The following is a 25,315-nucleotide window of genomic DNA, read 5'->3' as shown; positions in this document are numbered from 1 at the left end:
GTTCCTGATTTTGCCAGTGAGGGCCAGGTACATGTGACATTTCAGTAAGTCTGTTGAATGAATTACTTCTCATCCCAGTGTTAATTCGTAGGATAACATTACCTCTCAAAGCAAGATTTTATTTTCCTAGAGAGTGCTGCACACAAGTTTAGTTAAATCAATTAACGTGCTGTTCTCTGCGTACACACCAGAGCTGAAAATCCCTTACATCCCAGAGATTTTTCTCATTATGTAAAACCAGCACTCAGGAACTGTGGTCTACGTGAAACTGAGTAAGGGAGGGTGTGCATCTTACATGCGAGGTGGAAAACAGCAGCCTGACAGTGCAGGCTCATGGCTCCGGGAGAATTCTGTCCATTTTCCTGGGAACACTGAACCTTACCCGCTTCTTCCTTGAAATGGGTGGTAGCCACATTACTGTCCCATTCCAGAGAAGAAAAAGGCTTTTATTATTCTAAAGCAAATAACCAAGAAAACTGAGAGGCAGGTCCATATCCATCACTCCTGCTTGTCTGGCAGTGAGGAATCTTTGCCAGCCAGTCTGGTGCGAGGTGTGACCAGGACTGGGGCAGGGCTTTTGCCATGGAAGGAGTTTCCAATTTGGCACTAGGATCCAGCCAGTCTCTGAGTTTTGTGGTTTGGAGGGTGTAATGCAAATCGGATGTGTTGTGTTTAGCTTTTGATGGATTTGGATTTTGGTTTTGGGGTTTTGTTTTTTGTGGTTTGTGTGTGTGGGGTTTTTTGTTTGCTTTTTTTTTAAAAAAAAATCTAGATAATTTGACTGTCAAGGTTTTCAATAGCATCAACAGCAGTAATTTAACTTCTGTTACCTGTTGTGGGTGGTTTTTGTAATGTTAAATTTATACTTTTGTGCCAAGCATCCAACTACCAAGATCATAAGCATTATATAAATTACTAAATTAAATAAGTAAATGAAAGGCTTCTCAAGGACTCAGAGGAAATTCAGAGGTTTGATATAACTCAAGAAAGAGTAGAATGACAGGAATAAAACTATTAGAATATGATTTCCTTTCAAAGCAGATTCCATGCAAATACGATCTCCTAGGAGTGTGTACATGCCCCCACCAAAGTGACGGCCCCCTGTTGCTGGGCTTCATATATACGAGAACAGGAAGACAACACCTGCTTTAAAAACATGTCTCCACTACAGGAGACATCATCTCTGTTGTACATAAGGAAGTAAAACGATTTGCAGAGTGTCAGGAATCAGTTCCTGAACCAGGAGTAGACCCCTGTCTCGTGTTGTGGCTCACTCCTTGCTCTTCCACGTGATTTTCCTGCTTATGCACATCCTCTTCTTTGTCCTCTACAAGGAAGCATATAAAATGAAGTCACACCTGAGCCCTGCAGCTCAGAACTGCAAGCACTTTTGAGTTTTTCTGAAGTTTTGAATTTTGAAGCAAAAATTATGCCACTCTTCATTTGATACTGCTGCACATTAAAAGGATGCAGGATTGCAGGTTGTGGCAATTCCAACTCCTTGCTCTCTGAGTGCTTGTAAACTGACTGTAGTTTTTTTAAACATGGCTACAGCCCGCTGTACAGTTCTGTTGGCCACACAAGGGTATCCAACATGTTTTAGCTGATGGCACTGCTCTTTAACAGATCTTTACATGCTAGGACACGGTAGGATTTGGAGTGAGAAATGAAACTGTAAACAAATCCTACTGTTCCCAGATGGCGTGGCTTGGCTTGAGACTGTCATCTCCATCTTGTCAAATCTAATTTATTTTCTTTAGTTTAATGTTACAACAAATACATAATTAAGAATTTCACACTTATGGAAATGAAAAAGGAAATTTGATCTTTGGAAAAAATTACACCACCCTTTATTAAACATGTGAGCAATCCACTAGTAGCTATAAAAATAGAGGTAGGGTGAATTAACTCACTAGAAATGAAGAGATATTTCGTTTAAGAGGGCATATATACTGGGGAAGAAAACTATCAATAAAAGGCAGCCAGATATAAACATGATGGAATGTCTTGATTGCAGTCTTTATGGACCTCAGCTATTAACCATGCTATATAACAGTGCAAATAACTTTCCTGCAAAATTGTAAATCAGCTTTGTGCCATTAAAGGAAATATTATGTGATATTTTGAATTAGTCTTTAAAATGACCCTGCTCAGGTATGCTCATATCAGGGATAATAGTACAGCTCTGTGTCAGATGATATCCATTCAAGGGAAATAAGAGATAATGACCATGATCGCTTCAATAAACCTATGGTTAAACCACACACAGATATATGCCAGACTAAATGTAGCTTGACAATGAAATCGGCCATGGTGCACAGTGCGAAGAACATAGCTGTTAGAACAGCAGTCAAAAAATGACTACCTTTAAAAAGTGCTGTCAGATAGGAGGAGAAAAAGTATGGGCACAGCAGATCTGTCACATTAGGTCACCATTTATTGATATATCTTTGAATGGAGTGTTTGGAAATGTAACTGTAACTTATAAGGGAACTGAGCAGAAAATAGAAGTTCTTCATTTCTTGCTCAGCTTGATTTAAGCAATGGTAGGGACAGTGCTGCAAGCTAAAACACAGATGCGCTGAAAGCCTCTGAAGTAATTTTTCCACTGTATGAATTGATGAAGTAGAAAAATTGTTTTGTCCCTACAGTTTCCTTATGGTGTCAGGTATGGAGTTTACATCACTAGGCATTCAAGTGATGAGGGTAAATTCATTAACATCTTATTTCCAGAGTGGTACTTCTCAAGCATTTTGGAAGTGTAACCTTCTTTTAGCTTGTGCCTATTCACCCCTTTCTGTTGGCAGCTGCTCATCTCCAAGGCAGGGCGGTGGGAATTGGCTGGAATTACTGGCTGCAAGTACTGATGCCCATTTCCTCACTCTGGTTAAGCTGAGCTGCTGCTGGCACTTACAGGTAGTTAGCAGCTATCTAGCTAGTTGACACATTTGCAGCCCAAAAATAAAAATCTGTTCATACTTAGAATGGAACTGCTACCAACTTAGGACGAAACTGAGTTGCTAGAGCTATATCTCATCTAGCACTTCATGAGCTATTTCAGCCTTTATGCGGTTACTCATCCAGGGCAGTTCTGGAATTGAGTTGTAGCCATGGGGGATACAGACCTGGAAGAGGCTTCCTGGATCATTTGCTCTTATGGTGAGCTATTTTGACCCTTTCGTGCACTTAAGAGGTTATGTTCAGAATAAAGTAGTTCTTTTGCTATCACTGGAAGGTTGCTCCAATAACTTTGGCATTAGAATCCTATTTCTAATTTCCAGCAATTTGTTCCTGTGCCAATAGTCCAAAATTATTCTCAAACTTGGGATTTTTTTTTTTTTTTTTGCATTCCTGCAGACTCCCTCTGTCTTCTCCCATGTAAACAGCAGTTATATGCCCTCTCCACCTTCATTTTGCTGACACAAATAAAGGAAGTTCTGTCATATTCTCCTGTCTTTCCATACCCTTGAACACACTTGCAGTGTTTGATCTCTCTGATGTTTTCTTGGACTCAACTGGCCACATTTGCTGCAGACTTCTAGGGGAGATCTCTACCTTTTTAGAGCAGTTTTGATATTTTCTTGTTTCCACTGGAAACACCACACATGTTATGCCCTGAGGGTGATTTTCACTCTTTGTTGGTTGGTCACCTTGTTGAATCATAATTATTGGTGGTCACCTGCTACATCCAGGGCCTTGTCATTTCCTATCTGGGAGCCCAAAGGTACAGCAGAATGTCTTGTGTGACTTTATACTAGGTCAGGTAAACTTCCAGATGTTTATCCTACTCTTGCCTTTAAAGTCAAGGCTTCTTGGTGGTTACAGTGGCTCCCAGTGTTAGTAAAGTATACATGTGTAAGCCAGTGTTTCTCAGTTGGAGGTGTTTAAAATTAAGAAGCTCATCTATATGTATACTGTACAAGTAATATTTATGGCAGTGGATGTGGAATCATCTTGCACTAGGAGGTGCAGGAAAGGAAAAAATCTCCAAATAATTGTCAATCCAAAAACTTTATTATTGCAAACCCTGTCTTCCCACACTTTGGAATGGGAGGAATATTTAGCTGGGTAACAAAAAAAAGTGGATTGAATTCTTTGGCTTAGAAGTATTGTGCCTCTCAACATGATTATTTTTTTTTCCCAGTTAGGGTCTTGCTCTGTATTTTAATCTTAAAGCCAAATACATTTTTATAAGAATTAAAGAGATGTCAACACCAGCTACCAAATATGTCTGAAGCCTTCTGGTCAACAGCAATGATTTGTGCTGTGTTAGGCAGAGTGTTTTCAGCAGGTCAAAGGAGGGGGCCCTTCTCCTCTCCTCAGCACTGGTGAGGCCACACCTGGAGTTCTGTGTCCAGCTCTGGGCTCCCCAGTACAAGAGAGACATGGACATACTGGAGAGAATCACGTGAAGAGACACATGAAGGGACTGGAGCATCTCTTCTATAATGAAAAGCTGAGAGATGAGGCTAGCCCAGAGAAGGCTCAGGGGGGATCTCATCAATGTCTATAAATACCTGAAGGCAGGGTGCAAAGAGGACAGAGCCAGGCTCTTTTCAGTGGTGCCCAGTGACAGGACCAGAGGCAATGGGCACAAACTGAAACACAGGGGGGTCCCTATAAACATCAGGAAACACTTTTTCACTGTGAGGGTGGCCAAGCTCTGGCACAGGTTGCTCAGGGAGGTTGTAGAGTCTCCATCCTTGGAGATATTCAAAAGGTCTCCGGCCACAGTCCCAGGAAACCAGCTGTAGGTTGCCCTGCTTGAGTAGGGGAGTTGGCTCAGATGACCTCCAAAGGTTCCTTCCAGCCTGGACCATTCTCTGATTCAGTGGTTCTATGATACAATTTTTACGCAAAACCACCTCCTCTTTGAAGGAAGGATAGTAAAAAATTTGGGTTACATGAAATGCATCCTGGAAAAAATGGCACCTACAACAGAGAGGCATATTCTAAGGACTTTAGCAGTAGTTGACCTTAAGCTATAGAACTTTTTGCAGCAAAGTCTATAGATAGATTACATCAAGTATTCCAGTCCAAATGTTTTCCACCTTGTTTATGCTAAGAAATACAGCATATTCCCTTCCTCAGGAAAAATTATTTTCACTTTAAAATCTATGTGAGCCGTATATTGAATTTCCTCATTTGGGCAGCTGGATGAGTAGCAAGAAAATGCAGAGGGAATGATGGGCTAGAGAGGCAAAGTATGTGCTTAATGTTTCTTTGTTTTGTTTTCATGTTCTGATAGCTGCCTGCAAATTGCAGTATTAGCTGTATGTGAACAGGTACCTTTTGGAAATAGTTACAGATTACGGACATATTACTTAATCTTTACAAATTAGGCTCGGGAGAACACCGGACTGGCAAATTTGTATGTCCATAACTCACTGATGGGAAAAGCATAACTGTCTTGCACAAAGTGCAGCTGTTGATACAGAAGATATATGCAGTGCAAGGTATTTGAGAACCTAAGTAGAGAGAAGTTGTAGATATTAAGCTGCAACTCTATATTTTAAGTTGGCTGAACTACTCTAGCCCAAAACTGTAGCTAAAATTACCCTTAAGTAACAGAATAGCAGAGAAACTCTAAAACTCAGATAACAGTAGTCACAGGTATATGTAAATCCAAAAGAATTTCTGCAAGCAGGCCATGAATAAGCTATGGTTTGGGAATTGAATTGGAAAAGCTGAAGCCCAGCAACCAGTCAAAATCTGCAGTTGTGAAAATGTGTCCAACAACGCATAATATCTGCTGGTCCTCCTCTCACAGTGTTGATGGTAGAGATCTCCTCCCTTCCACCCCAGATACTGTCAGCTGTCAATGTCTCCTTTTAGGAACAGAAGTCATTAGAGTGCTCAAATGACTGATGAACTGTTTGTGGCAAAACATACTAATCCAAATCCAGATTGTATTGCAAGATTCACAGTTGTGATATACATCCTTCACTTACACATGAAGTTCAATGAAAACATAGGGCAGGTCTGTAATTGCACATAGCAGATATATGTGCATGTACCTCAGATCGTTTCAGAAGATAGCTAAATGACATTACCACACCTGAGCAGTAGGAGAGTGATTTTCTCAGTTGGCCAGGAATGGAGCAGATGCTGTGGTTTCCTTGTTACTGCAATCTCACTGCTAGGCTGTTTTGCTGCACGGAAACAAAGCTGTACAGGAGGTAAGAATGCTTTTGCATATCAACACCATAGTAACTTTTCTCTAACATACCTTGTTTAAGCAATGTCTAAAAGCTTGTCTTTCTCCAAATCTCTAAAGTCACGAAACTAAACTGCCACTCAAGCTACAACGAAAACTATGAACAGTAACTATCACTCATTTTGAGAATATGTCAGACCAGATGTTGGAGAGGGTTTTTTATGAACTACTGGTGTCCCATAAATATGTTTAGAAAACAGAAATTTTAAGTCCAATTACATAAGTACTTTTCATCAAAATATGTATATCTCATGCTCTGCTCCTAATTATGAAGAACACTTGTATAAAAAGAGACCTTTGCTCCTTAGCTTTTGCTCTTCATATTTCCAAAACCAGCCACAGACTTCAAATTTGTTTTATGTGAAGATGAGGCTTAAATATAAAATAAAGAAGGATCAGAAAATACGGAACATACACATGCATGATAGTTTCCTGGGTGGCAGGTGTCACAAGGTACTGAAGATTAAATTGCTACTTGACTAAAGACCCATGGTCTTCAAGGAGGTATTGTCCCTTAACTTGATTGTCCTGTAGAAAAATGTTGTCATTTAACATACTGGACCTATTTTCACATTCAGTCTGATGTCCCTAGTTTCTTTTTACCTTTTCTTTTTTTTTTTTTCTTTTTTTTCAGATGACAAATGTAGCATAATTCTAATTTCCTTTACAAAATGCAGCAGATATTCACACAACCCTAAAAAGCCACAGAAAATGAATCTGTTAAAGAGGGACTCAGAAGAAAACTGGCTCAATTCCACAACAAATCTACATAATGGAACCTAAAAGAGGGAAACACCTTCTCCACATGAAATAGATCAGCAGGGGTATTGAGTTTCGTGCAGAGATGGGATAGTATTGCTTTGAGGAGTAGTTCCTTTTTATGTATTTCACAGGAATAGAGTATATTGTCTAATATTTTTATTTCAGGCTTCACACTTTGTTTTATGAAGGCTGTTGAATCATTACCACTTGGGGGAAAGTTAGCTTTAGTGCCTCACTGATGGCAATGCGATGAAATCACTCTGAGCAAAAGGTGAACATTTATTAGCAACACAGAGGAACTTATGTGACACTTCTGTATGATGGCATTTACACCTACTAAATCCTTCTTGTGACACCAGTTGCTGGCATGTAAACTGAAGCTCCACCTGCAGCAGCTGGATTTATGTCTAACTTTCTGGAGCAGACAGGATTTCCAAAAATGTGACTGACAAATGAAGCATAAACTATGTGCTATTACTCATCCTGCACCATAATGGGTCTATTTAAACTTCTTTCTTGGCCTGTGTTTGCTTGAGTCACTCAAATGGCTCTGTCAGGACATACCTGGTTGAGAAAGGCAGCCATAGTGTAAAACTAAGCGTGTGTCTACATGAACTGATGCAGGTGGATGCAAAAACTTATGAACTCTGTAAGTTGCATTACCAGGGTGGTATCTATAAATAAATGTAACATGACTCCGCTTTTAGCACAGGCAGAATCCCATCCTAGCATTAGTCAATGACGTCCCTGCTAAAGATGACCTATTTTCAACCCACTTGTAGCAGGGCTGAAATTCTGCTGTCTTCCTTCAGCCATACAACTAGGTAAACAGATGCAGACACAAGGGTAAGCAGTTAAAATCTGGTGTGAAGATGTTCTGAAAAGCTGAAGACAGGGATGTCTGAGATGGAAACAGTCCAACTGATTCTGGAGGAAGCAGTCTGTACAGAATGGGAAGGTGAGTGTCAAGGAAACTACAGAAGAGGAAATTGCAGTGATCAAAACAGGAGCTGATTGAGAAAGAGACCTGAGCTTTTTTGTTTTGAGATGGAGGAAGACAGCTGGAACTTTACTGGGAAAGAAAAAGAGAGCAAGGTTAGGAAATGGCTGGGTATTATGGCAGAATGAGAGAGGTGTTTAGTCAGACACCAGGAGGAAAAGTGATGTTGTCATCACAGCAGAAAGGTTGTCCACAGGAAAGAGTGGCGGGTGGAAAAACAGAGGTTAGTTTCAAGGCCATTAAGCTCAGAGATTTCAGAGGCAGGCTGAAATGTTGTTTCAGTCTGAAAAAAGGAGCTCCAAATTGAAGGAGCTGATTTATGAGTACTCAGCAGAAAGGTATAGAAAATTATATTAAAAAAGCTGAAAAGACACTTGGAGCTTGTCTGCCTGTCTCCTGTGTTACAAACGGCCTGGGAGAAAGGTGTAAGCCCTTACGGTAACAGAGCCCTGGCCTGTCCCCTTGCCAAAAGTTTGCATAAGAGTGAAGTTTCATTTCAGCTGCACATGGGATGGTTTGGGGTCCTCTCCTTATTGAGGAACATGATAAACCATCCTATTTTATCAAAAGCAGTCAAATTAATTTTATATTTCTGGAGTGAGTCAAATCCTTTGGAGAGTAGTGAACAAAACTAAAGGCTATGCAATCCTAGTCTATTTTACAAAAAGTGTTTACAAGCTTAAGCAAGGAAGCAAAGAACATCCTATTTTAGGACTCCTTCTAAACACACTCCTGGTAACAGACTGTGAGCTCAGACACCATATTATTATTGAAAGAGGTGATGATTTTAGCTTATTCAATATCAAAGACTAACTGAAATAAAATACCGGCTTAATTCCTTCTTGGTTTCACTTGTATCCACTTGACAATCAAAGACACAGATGAAAATGCACAAAACGTTCTCTGTGCTGATATGCTTTTATGATGATGCAGGTATATGCCTAGATGTGTAGATCTGCAACTGAATCCTAACTTATTCAAAATAAAGCTGAGAATGTCAGGTTGTCATTTATTTATTGTGTCTCAAACAGCTATGCCCCAGCTCCAAGCATTTGCACAGTCATTGTATATACACATTTACACTAAATAGCAATGGTGATTTTAGAATTTATAGCAGTCCTACAAAGCACTGCTGTTTTGATGAATTTACCTTTTATTGAATATAAAAATGATCCTTCAAAACCCACTAAACCCATTTTGGCCAGCTCTGATTGGTTTCCTGAGTGCTTTACCAAAGGACTCAGTTCAGCTGGAGGGTGGCACAGCATTGTGCCCACAAAAGACAAAGACCTGGTCGTAAATGGCACCCAAGATGATGACAACAAACAAGCAACTCACCCAGCTAACTGCCATGCAAGCAGTGTTGGCGCTCGTAGGGCTGAGAATCATTCTTTACCCAAGCAGAGACATGATGTGATCCACTGTACTGTGAGATTTTTGTTAGGATTAAGTACATTGTGAATCGAAGAGATGCACAAAAACATCCTGCTGCCCTTCTCATGGGACTAGTACTCTGCACAGAGGAAAAGTACTTTCCCCATGCAGATACTGCACTCTGTGTTTGTGCTAGCTGTCTTCTTCATTGACCTTCACACACCCTGGGAGCACAAATTCTTAAGGGTATGAAGCAATTAAAATGTGCTGTCTGCCTCTTATGGAATGAGAGGAAAGAAACTCATCAGGTTTCAACTAGCCCCCAAAACCAGACACATCTGCTCATATCGTCATCAACTCATGGGAAGAGCAGCTGGAGGTTTCCAGGTTCACAGTTGGGACTGTTAACACGGGGGATTCAGCCCATGGGAATTAATGCAATAGAAAGCTGCAGGGTAAGTGTGCGTTATATAAACACTGGGGAAAATCTAGTTGCATTTATGCTTATTATTTTCTGTAATCACTCAAAAAGCTGATAAAAACAGAAAAGGCCCCACGTTGTTTCTTGATTAAATTCAAAGAGGTCAATGGAGTTAGATCGGGAACTAATTTAGCCCATAATATTTTGAACAATTGCCATCTGGTGAGTAAAAGGAGCATGGTTCTAAAATCAGCTTAGAATAATGGCATTTATGGGCCAAAACCGATATGCGCTATACAGACTTATAAAGAAGTTGTAATTAGGAAAGAAAATTGTAATTGAAGACCACAGAGAATGTAATGTACCGAAAGAATGAATTATATTTGTCATGAAGCTCACCCAGATGCAAAACCAGGACATTTAGCTTCCATTCTCCAGACTATTTTCAAAATAGAATGTGCTATAAATTAACAACTGTTATGTGTAGGTGTCCCAGCCTTAGGAATGGTTAGGAATGCTCTTTATTTTCTTCCAAATGCTCTGGCTTGTCGAAATGAAAACTTTTTACAGTTATATATCAGGTGTGACAGAATTTTTATTGTCTAAGTACAGAGTTTCCACTGAAGAGAGCTGCTATTCTGGTAATATCCAGTGGATGTTTCAAGCCAGTTTATCAGGAACTTACATTCAATTCTCAGCTCTGCTTGCTTTTAAATCTTCTTCTTCCTTAGCTGTTCATGAAAACTCTACTTCTCATATTTATGAAGAAAAACATTTCTGACACCTTATTGTTTTCACAAAACACCAGAATTTTTCTATTCGTACACAAACTTAAAACACTTGGCAGCAACATTAATTTGTTGCTAGTCATGCATTAACAACATAAAAATGAAGCAACTATTAGCTGGATATCTCTTGCTAATTAAAAAGAATCAGAAAAATTTCAAAAAAAATTAATTACTTGCCACTTACAACTTGAAAACAATTCTGGTTGTTTGCTGGAGTGGCTGATGATAACAACAAAGGAACCTTCACTGATGCCTCTGTTAGAAATGATTGCTAGGAAGGACACAGCTTTTCCTACCATACATTGCAGTGTCTTCCAGATACTTATAAATTAGGATTGTGAAAGTGCTTGATCTTCATTTTTTTAGCCATTTCTAGTTTTTATTAATGTATGAAATAAATAACAGAAAAAGTTTAGGGAGAGAGAGAACTATTTTTACTAGATGTATCCATCACATGATGAATATGAACTTCTACATTGCAGGTATGAAGTCAAAAAACAAATGCCTTCAGATCTTGTACAGGAAATGAGCAAGGGGTTTTAGGTATCCTATTTTAATTATAAAACTGCTGCTTTTCAGGCATTTCCATTCAGAAGGTACAAATGAACCTGCAAAGTTGATTATAACAAAAGAAGTGGAACAGGCAGATCAAGGAAGTGATTCTCACTCTCTAGTCCGCTCTCGTGAGACCCCACCTGGAGTACTGTGTGCAGCTCTGGGGCCTCCAACATAAGAAGGGCATGGAACTGTTGCAGTGAGTCCAGGGGAGGTCCAGGAAGATGATCAAAGGGCTGGAACATCTCTGCTATGAAAACAGGCTGGAAGAATTGGAGTTGTTCAGCCTGGAGAAGAGAAGGCTCTGAGGAGACCTTATAGTGGCTTTCCAGTACCTAAAGGGGGCCTACAGGAAACCTGGAGAGGGACTTTTTAATGGTAGAACAAGGGGGAATGGCTTTAAAATGAAAGGGGTTAAATTTAGATTAGATATTAGGAAGAAATTGTTTCGTGTGAGGGCGGTGAGACACTGGAACAGGTTGCCTGGAGAAGCTGTGGATGCCCCATCCCTGGAAGTGTTCAAGGCCAGATTAGATGGGGCTTGGAGCACCCTGGTCTAGTGGAAGGTGTCATTTGCCCATGACAGGGGGATTGGAACTAGGTGGTATTTAAGATCCCTTCCAACCCAAACCATTCTATGTTTCCATGATTCTATGATCTGTGAGGTTATGGTGGCATTTTGATGCCATTTCTGTGCATTTTTCCACCTGGAGTCTCTGGGACACTGCGAAAGCTGAGATGTGGTCCACCACAGGGGTTTCCATATTGCAGCACAGCGAGCCACATATGGCATGTCTTCAGGAGAGACTGCCAGATGTTCTTGAGAGTACAAAGGCTGAAGGGGGACTCTTGGAAGAGGATTTTGACCAAGAGCTGAGCTGGGCACAGTCACATCCACGCTGCCTCCTGAAAGAGGTCCTAGTGACCTCTTGCCCAGACTATGCTTGGGTGGTGCCTCAGAGAGATCTGTCTGGTGGTCTTCAAGAAAAGCCACGGAGCAAATGGTGGAGTAGAGATCCAACGCTCAGGTCTCCTCTTTGGTCTCCTTTCATTTATCAGTATGTACTTATGGAGCACAAACAACAAATTGACCAGATTTCACATCCTCAGCCCTCCATTTTCAGAAATTCAATGAACTGTTGCAGATTGCACACACGTGAGGATGAAATAAGGCCTGGTATGTTTAGAAAGCGAGACCATAAATTCATTCACTACATCATTTGGTCCTGTTACAGTCTGTGAGTTACATGAGTGTTTTGCCCAAACTGTTTTAGAGGACTAGATTCATTAAAAGCTAACATATTCCTTATTGTAAGGCATATTTTCAAGATTGTTCATTTTGAATATTCCAGCTCATGTTCTCTCTCAGAAGGGTGTAAGATTTTGCTATAGAGGCATGTAGAAGTAATAATAAAAGTAGTGAAAAAAGTAGAAAGCAGCTGAAAGAGAAGTCCTTTGCTTTAAGCCAACATCAGTTGTAAGGAACTTATTCCTAACAAACATTTGTGTAACCAGCTTTTTAAAGTGTCCTGTGGTGTAGATTCTACTATCACTTTTCCTTTTACCAAGCTCTCCTACTTAATTAAAATCCTTGCCGCAATTTTAGCTCACTGCTTCTGCATGCCCCCCATGAGTTGGTGTGCAGAACTATTTCCCTCCTATTAGCATCCATCCACTGCAAAAGTAAAAAGGCTTTATAATGTGTCTCTCAGATTTTCCTGAGTGTTTTCAATCTTACAATATTTTTCTAGATTCATCTTGAAGCATGGAGCTTTCTGAGCGTAGCACCCCTGATGAAGCCTCATGGGCACTGGTGAAAGTGGAAGGTTTTCCTGCATGCCTTATACTTGACACTCCTGTTTATGATGCTGCACCACTGTCTCACACACCTTTCTCTGTTTCTGTTCAGCATCTCCTCTGAGCTCCCCATTGTCTTCAAGGTCCATCAGCAGGGGCTTTTACTCCCTCTTCCTATACACAAATTCTGTGCAGAACCAGGCTCCAGACAGGACATCTCCAAACCCCCCTCCAAACACCCTCTGGCTTGACATGAGTGGCCAGCAACACTATCCACAGTATTGCCTTCCAACCAGTTTTGTTGCTTATGGTAGTTCCATCATCTCCAAGTCCCCCAAGCTTGTTTACAAAACTGTCTTTCTGACAAAGTCAAAGGGCAGTGAAAGCCAAAATGTAAAACCCATATGTTTTTTGTTCTAACCACAAAATCTGCCATGCTACCATGGAAGAGAAGCTGGTTTGCAATTTGTTCCTCACAAACCCATGTTGACTGTGTATCTCCTTGATATTTCCTAGTTGTTTGCAAACAATTTGATTGATGAACTGTATCACCATGTTTCTGGGAATTGACATTAAACTGGTTTGTCTCTGAAACTTTTCAGTCTCTGCTTCTATTTCCTGGTTTAGAGCTAAGTCCTAGTTTCCTCTTTTCTGTGGTCATGTAGTACCTGATCTACCCTCCTATGTATTTCTAAAAGCAGAATGAATTATAGTACAGGTGTCACAGCACCAGTCTTTTAGCTTAGCTTTGAAATGTCAAGAAAAGGTACAAAATAATCTCAATTTATTCAAAAGAAATTCAGCTTTTTTACAGTTTTTATTCCTCTGCCCATCTGATTGCAACAAAATACAAATACAGCTAGATGGACCAATAGCTGAATAACCTTCCCTTTTCCTCTCCTTTGGTGAACAACCCTCCTGTCTTACCCTACAAATTCAATGGGCAAGAGACAGTAACAGCCTAAGAAGGGTTTGTTTGGTATAGTGTCATTTTATCCTTAAGAACAGAGGTAGCTTCTGCCAAAATGCAGTATCTTCATCCTGTAAAAGATCCCAAGTAATTGGTCTTTTTATTGAAAGTAATTTGGCCCTCTACTGTAGTATTTCTAGGTAAATAATTTCCATGCAGCAAAAAGAGTCAATTAGGTTGAAGTAATACTTTCCCACCAGAGTGCAAAATGGCAGTGCTCTGTTGCGTGGTGTTGACATATGAAAAAGACACCCACAGGCTAACTGCAAAGTTAAAATACAATATTGAACTGCTGGGAAAAATTGTACCTTTTCAAGTATGCGCTGCCACTTCAGCAGTGTTTGTTCAAAAGTCATTACTAACCTTTGGCATCTCATCTGGGCTACTGAACACTTGCCACTAGGGTTGCATTAATATCTGAGCAGTGGCAGAACATAAAAAAGTCAAGGAGTTGTGATTATGAAATGGAAAAGCCAGCCAAAATCTATGGCAGTCATCAGCAAAATCAGTAGCATATTTCAGACATGTATGAGAAATACTGTGTTTAGTGGTATGCTGCGAGGACTAATTTTATGCCACTATCTTATGGTCATATTAGTCCTTCTACTGAAGCCATTTCCACCTGTGTTTTTACCTTCTAGCTTAACATTTCCTTTGACAAGGTGTTTTGTTTGTCGAGAGAGATGGGATAGAGGAGCCAAATTTATTACAACAGAAAAAAGTCAGCATTTTTCTTGATGGAGGATTTATCTGTACAAACAGAGATATCTACATTGCAGGCCACTAATCTGACTTCACTGTGTAGGTCTCCCATTAGAGTCAGTGGAAAGGAATGGGCATTTCTGCTGCAGGATGCATCCGATGCATTTTTAAACCCCTACCTTTGGATGAGAAGGATGAAACCTTCAGTGTGCATATCACTCCCCACGGACCATAAAGAAGTCCAGCCAGCTAGCTCAGAGGTAAATGTTCCCAAGGTAAATATTTCTGTTAAGAGGAATAAACACTTCCATAAGCCTGACAATTATCCTCTGATGGTTTACAAAAAATTGGGGAAATATTTCTAAAGAAGCATCTGGAACTTATTCCCAGAGCAGGTGCCAAGCTCTGGAACGCCCAAAGCAAATCATACTGCTAGCAAAGTGGTTTGTTTTGGTTTGGTTTTCACTTACATTTCCTTGTTTGCTTGCCTTTGATAGCTAACCATTTATCATTCAAGCTGAATTACAGAGAGCCCCCCTCCCTGCTCAGTTCACGTTAAGCTTGACATTCTGTTTGAGACAACTCAGTTCACCCAGACTGTGTAAAGTGCTTTCTTTGTTGCACTGCCACAACTGCTCCCTGTGTCCTAGCTCAGGGAGGGATGGGGAGAGAAGAGCCTTGGTGAAGCAGCTGTCACCCTCCGCAGGCAGGGACATTACCCAGCACACGGCGTGGCCAGAGCCTTTGGCAGCAGGAAAGAAGAGAGCGAGGTCCTGCTGGCCCCTACATGTCCTGTGACTCTGGGGATGCAGTCCCCAACAATGAAGAGTCAGAAATTCAGGTATGGTGCTCCCAGCAGGAAAGTTAACTTGGTATTCTCTCCCTGCTGCCTCATTGAAGGAAGGCTGTTCTCCTTTCACTCTGAAAGGCTGAAGTTACTCGATTGCCTGGTGGAACTGGGGGGGGCGATTCCTTTTGTGCCCATTAAACTCCTTGCAGATTGAGGCTGTAGCCCCTGCAGCTGAAGAAGAGGCTCTAGAGGTAGATCCATCAGATCTAGGTTTTGCTTAACATTGAAAGTAAATTCAAACGGTAAATTAAGGGTTTAAGTCCCACATTTGTCACTGAAGAAAATTTAACAAGCTATATCCACATTTTCCACTGGATCTGAAGCAGAAAAGCCAGCCCTGCTGTTTACTTATCCCCTCCTGGGGTCAAGGCCAGGAAATCCTGTATTTACAAATTAAGGTTATCCACTCTCAACAAGTTCTGATCCCATTTTTGACCTATTTTCAATATGGAAAGATTGTGACTTCTTTTTTATCTATCTGAAGACACTCTGAGGAGATGGAAAACACCACAGCAGCACTTGCAGCTTCAGATAGCCATGGAAACAGGAGGCTGGGAGCAGTCTAGAAATGTGCCAGGGTAACAACTGAGATCTTTTATATATCTTTCGGTGCTTGTTTTCCTGCTTTACAGGTTCAGGAACAGAGTCTGGCTGGATCTTCATGCTTCAAGAACTGTGCATTTATAAACAGAGCTAAAACGTTAAAAATATACACGTGAAATCTCTGCTCTGTATAGTGAAAAAAGTAACAGCAACCTCCTTTACTAATGGTAAGAATTACCCTAAATACTCCATTTTATGTAAATTGTTGAAGTTTATGTAATTTGAAGATGTTCAGATAATATAGTAAGATAGGGAGTTCATTGCAAAATACCATTGATACAAGACGTGTGCCTAGGGTACATCTACACATCTCAGTGCAAAATCTGTCTCCCTTTTATATGAACAATATGCATCTATGTTTTTATACATGCAACATCCCACACAACAGCATTCTGATTTCCAGTGATGAATTTCTTGCTCAAACTAATTTTTATTTTTAAAAATTTCCTTTTTTTCAGAGTCAACGTTGCCTTAGCATTTAATATCTTACCAATGGTTATTTCATTGATGCTGGCCCTATAGTGCCACATATGTGAGTATCATTAAAGGTCTTATAAATTCCTGAGTATAAAAAATGGGATTTTTTAACATGGTCTTGAGAATTTTGTACCTACGATAAAACTGTGTTAGACAGATTGTTATTATATGTCCTGGAAATCTGACTAATAGGAAAAAAAAAATAAAGATGACTTGCAGTTTGACATTTTTTTACAAAATCCAGAATGAGTATAAATGTAGAGTACTTTCTGGCCTCATGTGTAAAATGACTCAAAGGTCATGATTCCAATTCTCTTCTAGCACAGGCAATTAATGACAACTTGCTGAATAGCCCAGCATTGTGATTAATGAATTGCACCTTATTTCATTCACATTTTACATATTCTGTCTTGCTTCCATCTGAGATCAGGAAAAAAAGAGCCCTTGAAGAATCCTAACTACTGTGTTTGTGTCAGTGTGGCTGAGGCCAGGCAGCACCCATCGAGCAGCCCAGCAAGGAGCAAACCAGCCTGCAAGTGCTGGGGCTCTTGTGCCCTCCTGGCATCTCTCGGGGTCTGCCATTTCCACAGGGAGAGGTGCCCTGTGCAGGGTGCCGCGCCTGCAAGCTTTGTCCCTTCTGAGATACGCCAAGGTATTTGTTCCTGCAGATATTTTTTATGAGGTCCTACTGTAATGGCTTTGGCTTCTTCTGCTTCTTGCTCACTTGCTTTTTTAACCTTGTGCAAGCCTGTTTACACCTAGGATCCAAAATGTGTCCACAGAGTGAGAAACGGGGAAAATGCAGCAAGAACAGGCATTTCAGCAAGCTTGAATCATTTAGATGTGAAAGTCCCCAGGTGATGAGGAGGATGCCATGACAGAGCCACTGCGCTGGCTGTTGTGATACATGAGTCTGCATTTGTTTGCTTCCTGGGGATGCAGCAATGGCGTAGGAAAAGGACAGGCTTGTGCACTTTTTTCCCCAAAACATGCACTGAAAGCTACGGGGGTATTCCTTACATCAGTTCTAGCCCAAAACATAAAAAGGCAGGTAGTCTAACACTGTGCTTAAAGCTCCGGTGATATTTTTCAGGGCTGGGAACATGAAGCTTTTTTTTTTTTTCAGTTTACTCTGCAACTTCTGAGAAGCTGCAAATATTGGCTGATATTAGCTGATATCTCTTGAATATCTATCGGGTATATTTCCATGCAGTTTGTTCATGAAGGGAAAGTGGTGAGGTTTTTGAACTATTCATCCATTGTTTCTGAGGTATTCATCTCCCTCAGTGCCTGGGCCAATTCTTCTGCCATGGCTGCAGATATAAATCTCTAGTGTCACTGGAGCTGGACTGGTGTATAAAAGCAGCAAGAAGTGAGAGGAAATAAAGCCTGTTCACTGGAGCTGAAATTGAGTTTTTTTCTTTCTCCTTATTCTATATTTGTAATCTCAATTTTTAAATTCAGTGCAACAGAGCAACTTCTAGAACGACCATGAAAAGATATTTTATGATCTTCAAATGATAAGTAATGAAATAGAGAAAACTACACCTAGAAAAGAGACTCTCAAGCTAGAACAGGGAGTTCTTGGTTCCCTTTCCAGTAGTCATCTCATTTCATGACTTGGATATCAATTTATAAAACTCATAGCAGCATTTTAATATAGATGGCAAGACCGGTTTAAAAAAAATTTTAAAGCATATAGGGAATTCTAAAAGAGAAGTACTTTCCCAGTATAACAAGGAGAGACCTTGTACCTTGCAGGATTTTTATCTGCATGTAGGCAGCTGCTCTGCTGCGTTCTTTGTGGAGTGGAACCGGGGCTGGTGGCACTGGGGGGCCTCGCAGACAGCGCAGCAGAGGAAAAAGGCCATGTGCTCCCCGTGGCTCAGCCTGTCCTCCTGCTCTAGGTGTCCTCTTGATACAGCCACAGTGCTCAAAAATTTTTCATTATTCATAGCAAGACACATCCACAAGATTACCACAAGAAATGCAAAAAAATTAGATTTTTCAATCCGAAAAAATCAGATAAACTTAAAAAGATTAGGAATAACAGTAGTCTATTAATAATGGAGAATGAGAAGAGTTATTTTACAGGTCTCTCTGAGAGAATAAATGTTACCCAGTGTACATCTTTATTGCTCAAGCCATAAAATTAGGATAATTTCATAATACTTCAGCTAATAAATATTAGTCTTTCCCTCAGGAAACATTAAGTAGTACTCTGAAAGTAATAAAGACAGTTAAAAAAAAGTCACGTAATGCAAATGACCTCTGCTTAACTTCACCATGTTGTCTCTGGAGGTTTTGTTACAGCAAAGCTTCTTTCCCTTATTAGCATTCCCCCTGCTTAGATAAGGAGCCTAGTGGGTGAGTATCTTCTTGCCATTCCCACCTGATCACACAAGATTGCACAGAGCCAAGGTGCATCTGCTACTGAGCAGCATGGGCATCTGCTCAGGCGACAGCAGAAAGCCTTGCTGAGACTCCAGCACTGGGGCTTTGCATACAGTTCACATCCCAGAGCTCACCCAACAGCTACAGGAAAGGGGCATGCTCTGTGCTAGGTGGTGGTTTTGGTTAGTGAGGTAGTCCTGGAGAGTACAGGAGCTGACATCCTGGGGTAGACATCATTTGTCGTGAGTTGAGGTGCATCAGAAATGCATTACAGAGTTTTTGCACCGGTTAGGTATGGAAAGGGCTATGTGCAGACCTCAGTAAGAGATGCAAAAATTATAGCATTCAGGAAGAGATGATCACTTGGAAGATCTATCAAGCCTCCTTCAGCCTTGAGAAGAGAATCTAAAATGCACTTATTCAGTTTAGGTTACAAGAAGTTAATGGTCCCAGCAGGTTATGGCTTCAGTTTCTAGGAAGAGGACTGTCTCTTTTTTGCCCCTGCTAAGAAACAGTACTGAGTCATAGCAAATTTCGCTTGCCATATACCTTGTGATATCCTTCTTGATTTCATCTGGCTCCTTTGAATCTTTCCTCTCCCATTTTTATTATTATTTCTCTCTGCTTTCCAGGGGATTGTTTTATGTTCCCTCCAGCTTCGATGTAGGGGGTCCCTCTGCACTTTCTATCTGCATCATACTCTCCAGAAATGTTTCTGCAGATGAAGAATTGTCTTGGTTGTGTGGATGGGTAGAAAGGTTTGTATATTAGAGAGGTTAGTGCATATGACCTAGCAATGTGATTCTCTGCCCCAGATCTGGCCTGTCTTACCAGCATCCAGTTCTGGATTTTCCACTGTCAATCCAAGCTCAATATTTTAAAAGAAAATGTCTTAGCTCTCTTCCCAACTCCTCTCCATTCCTGCTTTCTCCCTCATTTTCAGCAGTTCCATTACCCTGCATGTCACTTAGCTTTGGTACCTGGGTTTTATGTGAATTCTCTCTCAATTCTCACATCAAGACTATGCAAGACTCTTCCACACAACATGTCAAAGATACAGCCTTTCTTACCCATTCATGCAACTGAAATTCTTGTCCACGGTCTAAGCTGTCACCTCATATCTCAAGCAAAAGCAGCCTTTCTAACTCTCATCCATCCAGAATAATGCTGTATATCTGATTTTCCCAAGCTGCCACCTTAACAATAGCACCATTGTCTTTGTAAGCCCACATTAACCCTCTAATGAACCAGCATCTGCTTTTTTCTCAGGGTCTCCTTCTGTGGTCTGTCACTTCTCATTCTCTAAAAAAGTAAACACTCTTCCAATTGGCCTCAATACCAATCTCTGTCTTTCACATTTTCAAACAAATATTTTACTTTTTTTCCCTACTCTAGTGCTTGGAAAAGACTACCCTGCAAAGGTACTTTGCTATTCCCCTTCAGATCCTACTTCAACATTGTCCTTAACTGCAACACCTACAAAAATTGACGAGTACACTGCTCCTGTGCTTATACTCCTGCCAGTGCTGATTAATATTGTGTCCTGAAGTCCTTCTGCACCTCCACTGACCTGTATTCATTTGCTTTCTCAAATTATAGATCCAATGGGTTAGAAATTATGGCTTTATTCTGTGTTTGTCTGGTACTGCAATGTGTGCTCAGAAAGTAATTGACCCTCATGTCAGCATCTTATCAACGCAATTCTAAAAAGGGCACTTTCAGTCCATCCCTTATCTCCAGGATTTTTGTTGAAATTAATAGCTGAGAAAGACAACTACTAAAGGCAAGAACTGAAAACAGAGTTGGAGTTCTACAATGCTGCTTCAGATATTGATAAAAAACAAAAGACATGTTATTAATTTAATTTTCCTACTGTGAAGTAAGATAGGTCTACCTAGGAAAACACTAGAAGTTAATTCTCCAATCATTCTTAAAAGCTTCCTACAATATCACCTACCCCAATAAGGATATTCTACAATACAGTGCTGAACTATCATCCCTTGATTTCTATTAATATCAGATTTGATTCTCTTTTTGCAACTTAAGCCAACAGCAACTTTTCCTGTCTCCTTTAGCTGGCAAAACAATTCATTTGATTGTGTTTTTTGCAAAGGAATTTGTTTTATATTTGGAAATGGTTGTTGTTCTCGCCAAAAAAAAAAAAAGAAAAAAAAAAATATTTTTTTCAGTCTTCCTTTATAGGTTACATTCTGCAGTTCTGTAGTCTTTATTGTTTCTTTCTTCTGGGATGTTTTGTTCTTTCTCTAAATTCACCATCCAGAGCGGGATGCAGTAGTCTGTCAGTGACCTAACCAGTACCAAGTAAATGAGAGCAACTACTTCCTGTAATAATGTATATTAATACATCTGGGAATGTCATCAGCCATTTTTAAGGCAGGATCATATTGCTAATTTATATTCAACTCACGTTATACAATGCCCCCAGGGCCTCTTCTGGCAGAGTTGCTGCTTCACCAGTTATCCTTCATTTTGTATTTGTGCATTTGATTTCTCCTTGCTAAGTGTATCACTTTGCACTTGTCTTTATTGAATTTCATCTTATTGATTTCAGTCCTTCAAATTATCAAGATCATTTTGAATTCTTATCCTGTCCTTAGAGGTGGTTACAACCCCTGCTAGCTTGGTAACATGCTCAGATTTTACAACCATACTGTCTATTTTATCATGCGGACCATCACTGGAAATATTTCATAGACTTATATTCAGGATTGACTCCACTGGAAATTCTGTCCCATATTGATAATTGAACATCCATAATTATTCTTTCAACTAGTCCTGTATCCATTTTGAAATGCTATTATCTTGACCATATTTTCCAATATTCTTATGAAAATATTGGAAAGGAAGGAAATCAGACCAGTCTGAAGTTGTCTTCATGAAAACCTGCTAGATCTTTCTTACTGACTTTACAAATGGGCACTTTAAAAGTGTACTTGCATTCGGACATGTGTGTGCAAATGTCTTGGGTGTGATGGTGTGAGGGCTGGCCCCAGCCAGGCAGCAATGTGCCCATGGACCACCAGTGAGGCAGCAGCCCAGAGGGTTTGGCATTGCTGACCCCATGCTGGAGGCGTCCCAGCCTTGGCAGCCCTTCAGAGGGACAACACAGGACCAGAAATGTTTGTTACCACAAACCAGTCCAAGGAAACCACAACTTTATGAAGAAAATGCTGTGGTGAAGCCTGTAGCTGTCACACTCAATACCCTGCTGTGCAAAGATGCATCCCAAGAGTGGCATTACTGCAGCACTGCACTTGAGCTGATACTTTGTTGTGACACAGGTGTTCCCACAACATCACAGCCTGGACCTTGCTGCAGAAGGGGAGCTGTTTTCTTGACCACTGGTTGTGACTCAGTTTACTTTTTCTGCAGGTCTCAGTCTGCCTGCTTCAGCTAGTAACACACAAGATGGGATGGAGTCATTCACCACTCCTTTGTAGCCCTTCTCTGAAATGGATGATGGACCTGCTACACTTGCCTGACCCTTAACAACCTTATGGCCCGGTGAGGGAATCTACGCTGAAACAGCATAGACCAAAATGTTAAAGAAAACATCTCTCAACATTTCTACAGTTAACATATTTTGATATTGCATATCTCCACAAACAAAGGCTCTCTGGCTCTCTGTAGGGGAAAGTTCAACAGGGCTTCTACTGAAAAGGCACTGGAATAGCTTTTGGGCAAGCTCCTAAAAACTGTCTACCTTCTAGAAAGAAAAAAAAAAAGAGAGAGAGTTATAACATAATCAAAGGAAACATAGGTAAATGGCAATGTCCATTTGCATATAATGCAAGATTTCAGAAAAAAAAAACATCTCAGTTTAGCTGGAATGAATTAGAAAAAAAGGAAAGGTCAGGAAATAGTCAGGAGCTGTACTCTGTTGCAGCCTGTTGGGAAGAGTGAAGGAATAATTAAGCTATCAGTCAGATAGGCTGAGCAGAACATTAAAAATTTATAGAAGTTATAGCAAAATTAACACATTTCTGAGATTCCATGCAAAATCCAGTTTTGTGGGAGGGACAGCAGAAAATGTCCTGCGTCTTGATTAATTGTAAAATAGAAATAATCCAGATATTAAACGAAGTGAGCTTTAAGAGTTAGAAATAAATGTTTTGCAATTAAATCTAGGCATTTCTGAAAACATACACAGTCACACTATAATACACGTGCTTTTAAAGTGGCGTGGAGAGTTAGGCAAAGATCAGTAGAAGGAAACTCCTTGACATTTTGCACAGCCACAGAAATGGCCACAAGAAAACCCTCAAGCGGATTTTCAGAAAATAGGCCTGTCAGGGCATGGGAGCTCACCTCTGAGCAGAACCTCTACCAGAACCTGTTCTGAGAGACATGAGTCAGACCTCTTCCCACCCCCACCCACCCCCCACGGTGGGGTCTCTTTGGGATCCTCCAGCAACGGGCTGTTTTGCTTCACCAACTCTAACGTTGTAGTGTTTTTTCCTCAGGAACAGCCAAAACTTTCTGTCATTTTAGCCTATTACTTTCAGTCCCGGTCCCGGCAGACATGAAGAGCAATTTGGATACAGCTGGCAGTCCCTAGCTGTCAGTGCTGTGCTTTCACAGGCATGCTGTCAGGAGGAGCGCTGAGCGTGGAGTAGGGATAAAACATATCATCACAGGGGCACAAAGCTCTCTAGATCCGTGAAAAACACTGCAGATACTCCTACTCTGGATCATCCCAGTCCCAAAAGCTGAAGCTAATTTGATGACATGGGAACAAAACCTCCTTTATTCTGGTCAAAATGAGAGACGCTATAGCACAGGGGTAGTCTGAGCCTTTTTTAGTGTGGGACATTATGCCCCAGTGAAATCTCATTTTTCAATGTCTTATCATTGACCCTTCCTCTTCTTATTTCACCATAGCAACGTTTTGGCCCCATTACCGAGCATACAATTAAGATTTCAGATTTCTAATTTCAGACTGCAGATGTACTGATGGATATGAAGCACCCACGCCTGAGATGTAGTATGTGTGCTACACAGGCAGATTCACTGCAGCAGAAACTTATGCTTGCTTCCTTGGTGATCACACTGCCATGGTAATATTTTCCTCAAACCGTGGATCAGCCAGAAGAGAAGTGGAAGGCAGCAAGGCAAGGAAGAGAGTGGGGGTGGCGGCAGAAGGGCACCTGCAGCAGGAGAGCGGGTGTGGGTGAGGGTAGGGGTAAGTCAGAAAGGTTAGCAAGGACAGGAGAGCGGCAGAGGGGTCAGGGAGTGCAGAGCAGAGATGGAGCAAGACAAAAGAGTGGGACATGGGATGGAGTCTGCTGGGAACACAGCAGGATGTAAAGGAGAAGATGAGGGCAAGGTAATAAAAGCCTCCATGCAAATGATGGAGAAAAGGTGGCAGGGGAGAAGAAGCAAGATTAGAAGACTGATTAGAGAAGAAGAGAAGCTAAGGGAGCAAGCAGTTTGTGTGGAGGGAGGCTGTCAGGTAAGGGAACAGAGCAGGGAGGTAAAGAGTGACAGCTTTCTCCTCCCAGCTGTAAGCAGAAATTAAATGCTACCAACATTTGAGTAGCCTGTATCTGCTTAGGCATTTGACATTTCAACCTGAGATAATTGGAGATGATGTTGGCAGGCTTCCTCAAATATTATTACACTTATGAAATATAACTCTTTGCAATTTAAAAATCAGCCACACATCTTGAGGGGCAAGCATTATCCTGGGAGTTTGCAATATAAGAAGTTGGCAATAAGAGTATTGGCAGAGAAAGCATTTCCTCTCTGCTTGAATTCTCCTTTTTCTTAAAAAAAAAAAAAAAAAAAAGAAAGAAAAGAAAAAAGGAAAAAAAAAAGGTAATGGAAAATGTAATAAAATGTACCAAAATGCATGAAGCCTAATCACATAGCTACTTATTTGTATTCAGCAACCAAATCCTTCTGAGGGAGCGGTTATTAAGTGCACAGAATCCCATAATGCTCTTTAAATATCATGTGGAGAAGAAGCAGCAAAGCACAGGGAAAGTGAAACTGCTGTCTCATGGTTCTCTCTTGTTTTATCAGGCCAGTGCCCAGTGCAGATTGCAGTTGTGTTTGGATTGTGCCTGTGGATGCTAAGCAGTGGGAGAGTGGCTTCTTGCTGTCCTCAGTGTTCCTGCGGGAAGACAAGCAGATGACAGTCAGTTCTAGGGGAAGTCTGGCTTGTCAACAGTGTGACCACTCTCAGGCTACACTTTGGAAAGCATCTTATTAACAATTCAGTCTCACCATAGTGGAATCATTGAGGGATAGGGAAAGCTGTAGGCAAAAAAAGGAAGGAAAGGAAAAAACCCACAGAAAAAAACCCACCAAAACAAATTCCTCTTTTTTCTTCTCTTTTCCATGCCAAAACTCAGGTTCCTTTAGTATGGGAAGCAAAGGAAC

General features: G+C 40.8%; 1 long non-coding RNA gene across 1 annotated transcript in view; it reads right to left on the bottom strand.

Annotated features, from left to right (window-relative positions):
• LOC308059757 overlaps positions 1–25,315 on the bottom strand; it is a 63,468-nt gene that overhangs the window by 13,447 nt on the left and 24,706 nt on the right. The window contains exon 1 of the long non-coding RNA XR_013926390.1: positions 9,318–25,315. This exon is cut by the window's right edge and continues 24,706 nt beyond it. This is a non-coding gene — a long non-coding RNA (uncharacterized lncRNA). The remainder of the gene's footprint in view (positions 1–9,317) is intronic.

This window comes from Falco punctatus (assembly GCF_963210335.1).
Source record: "Falco punctatus genome assembly, chromosome: 2".
Classification (NCBI taxonomy): Eukaryota; Metazoa; Chordata; class Aves; order Falconiformes; family Falconidae; genus Falco; species Falco punctatus.
The sequence above is the reverse complement of the archived record's forward strand: the minus strand, read 5'-3'. Positions and strand labels throughout refer to the sequence as shown.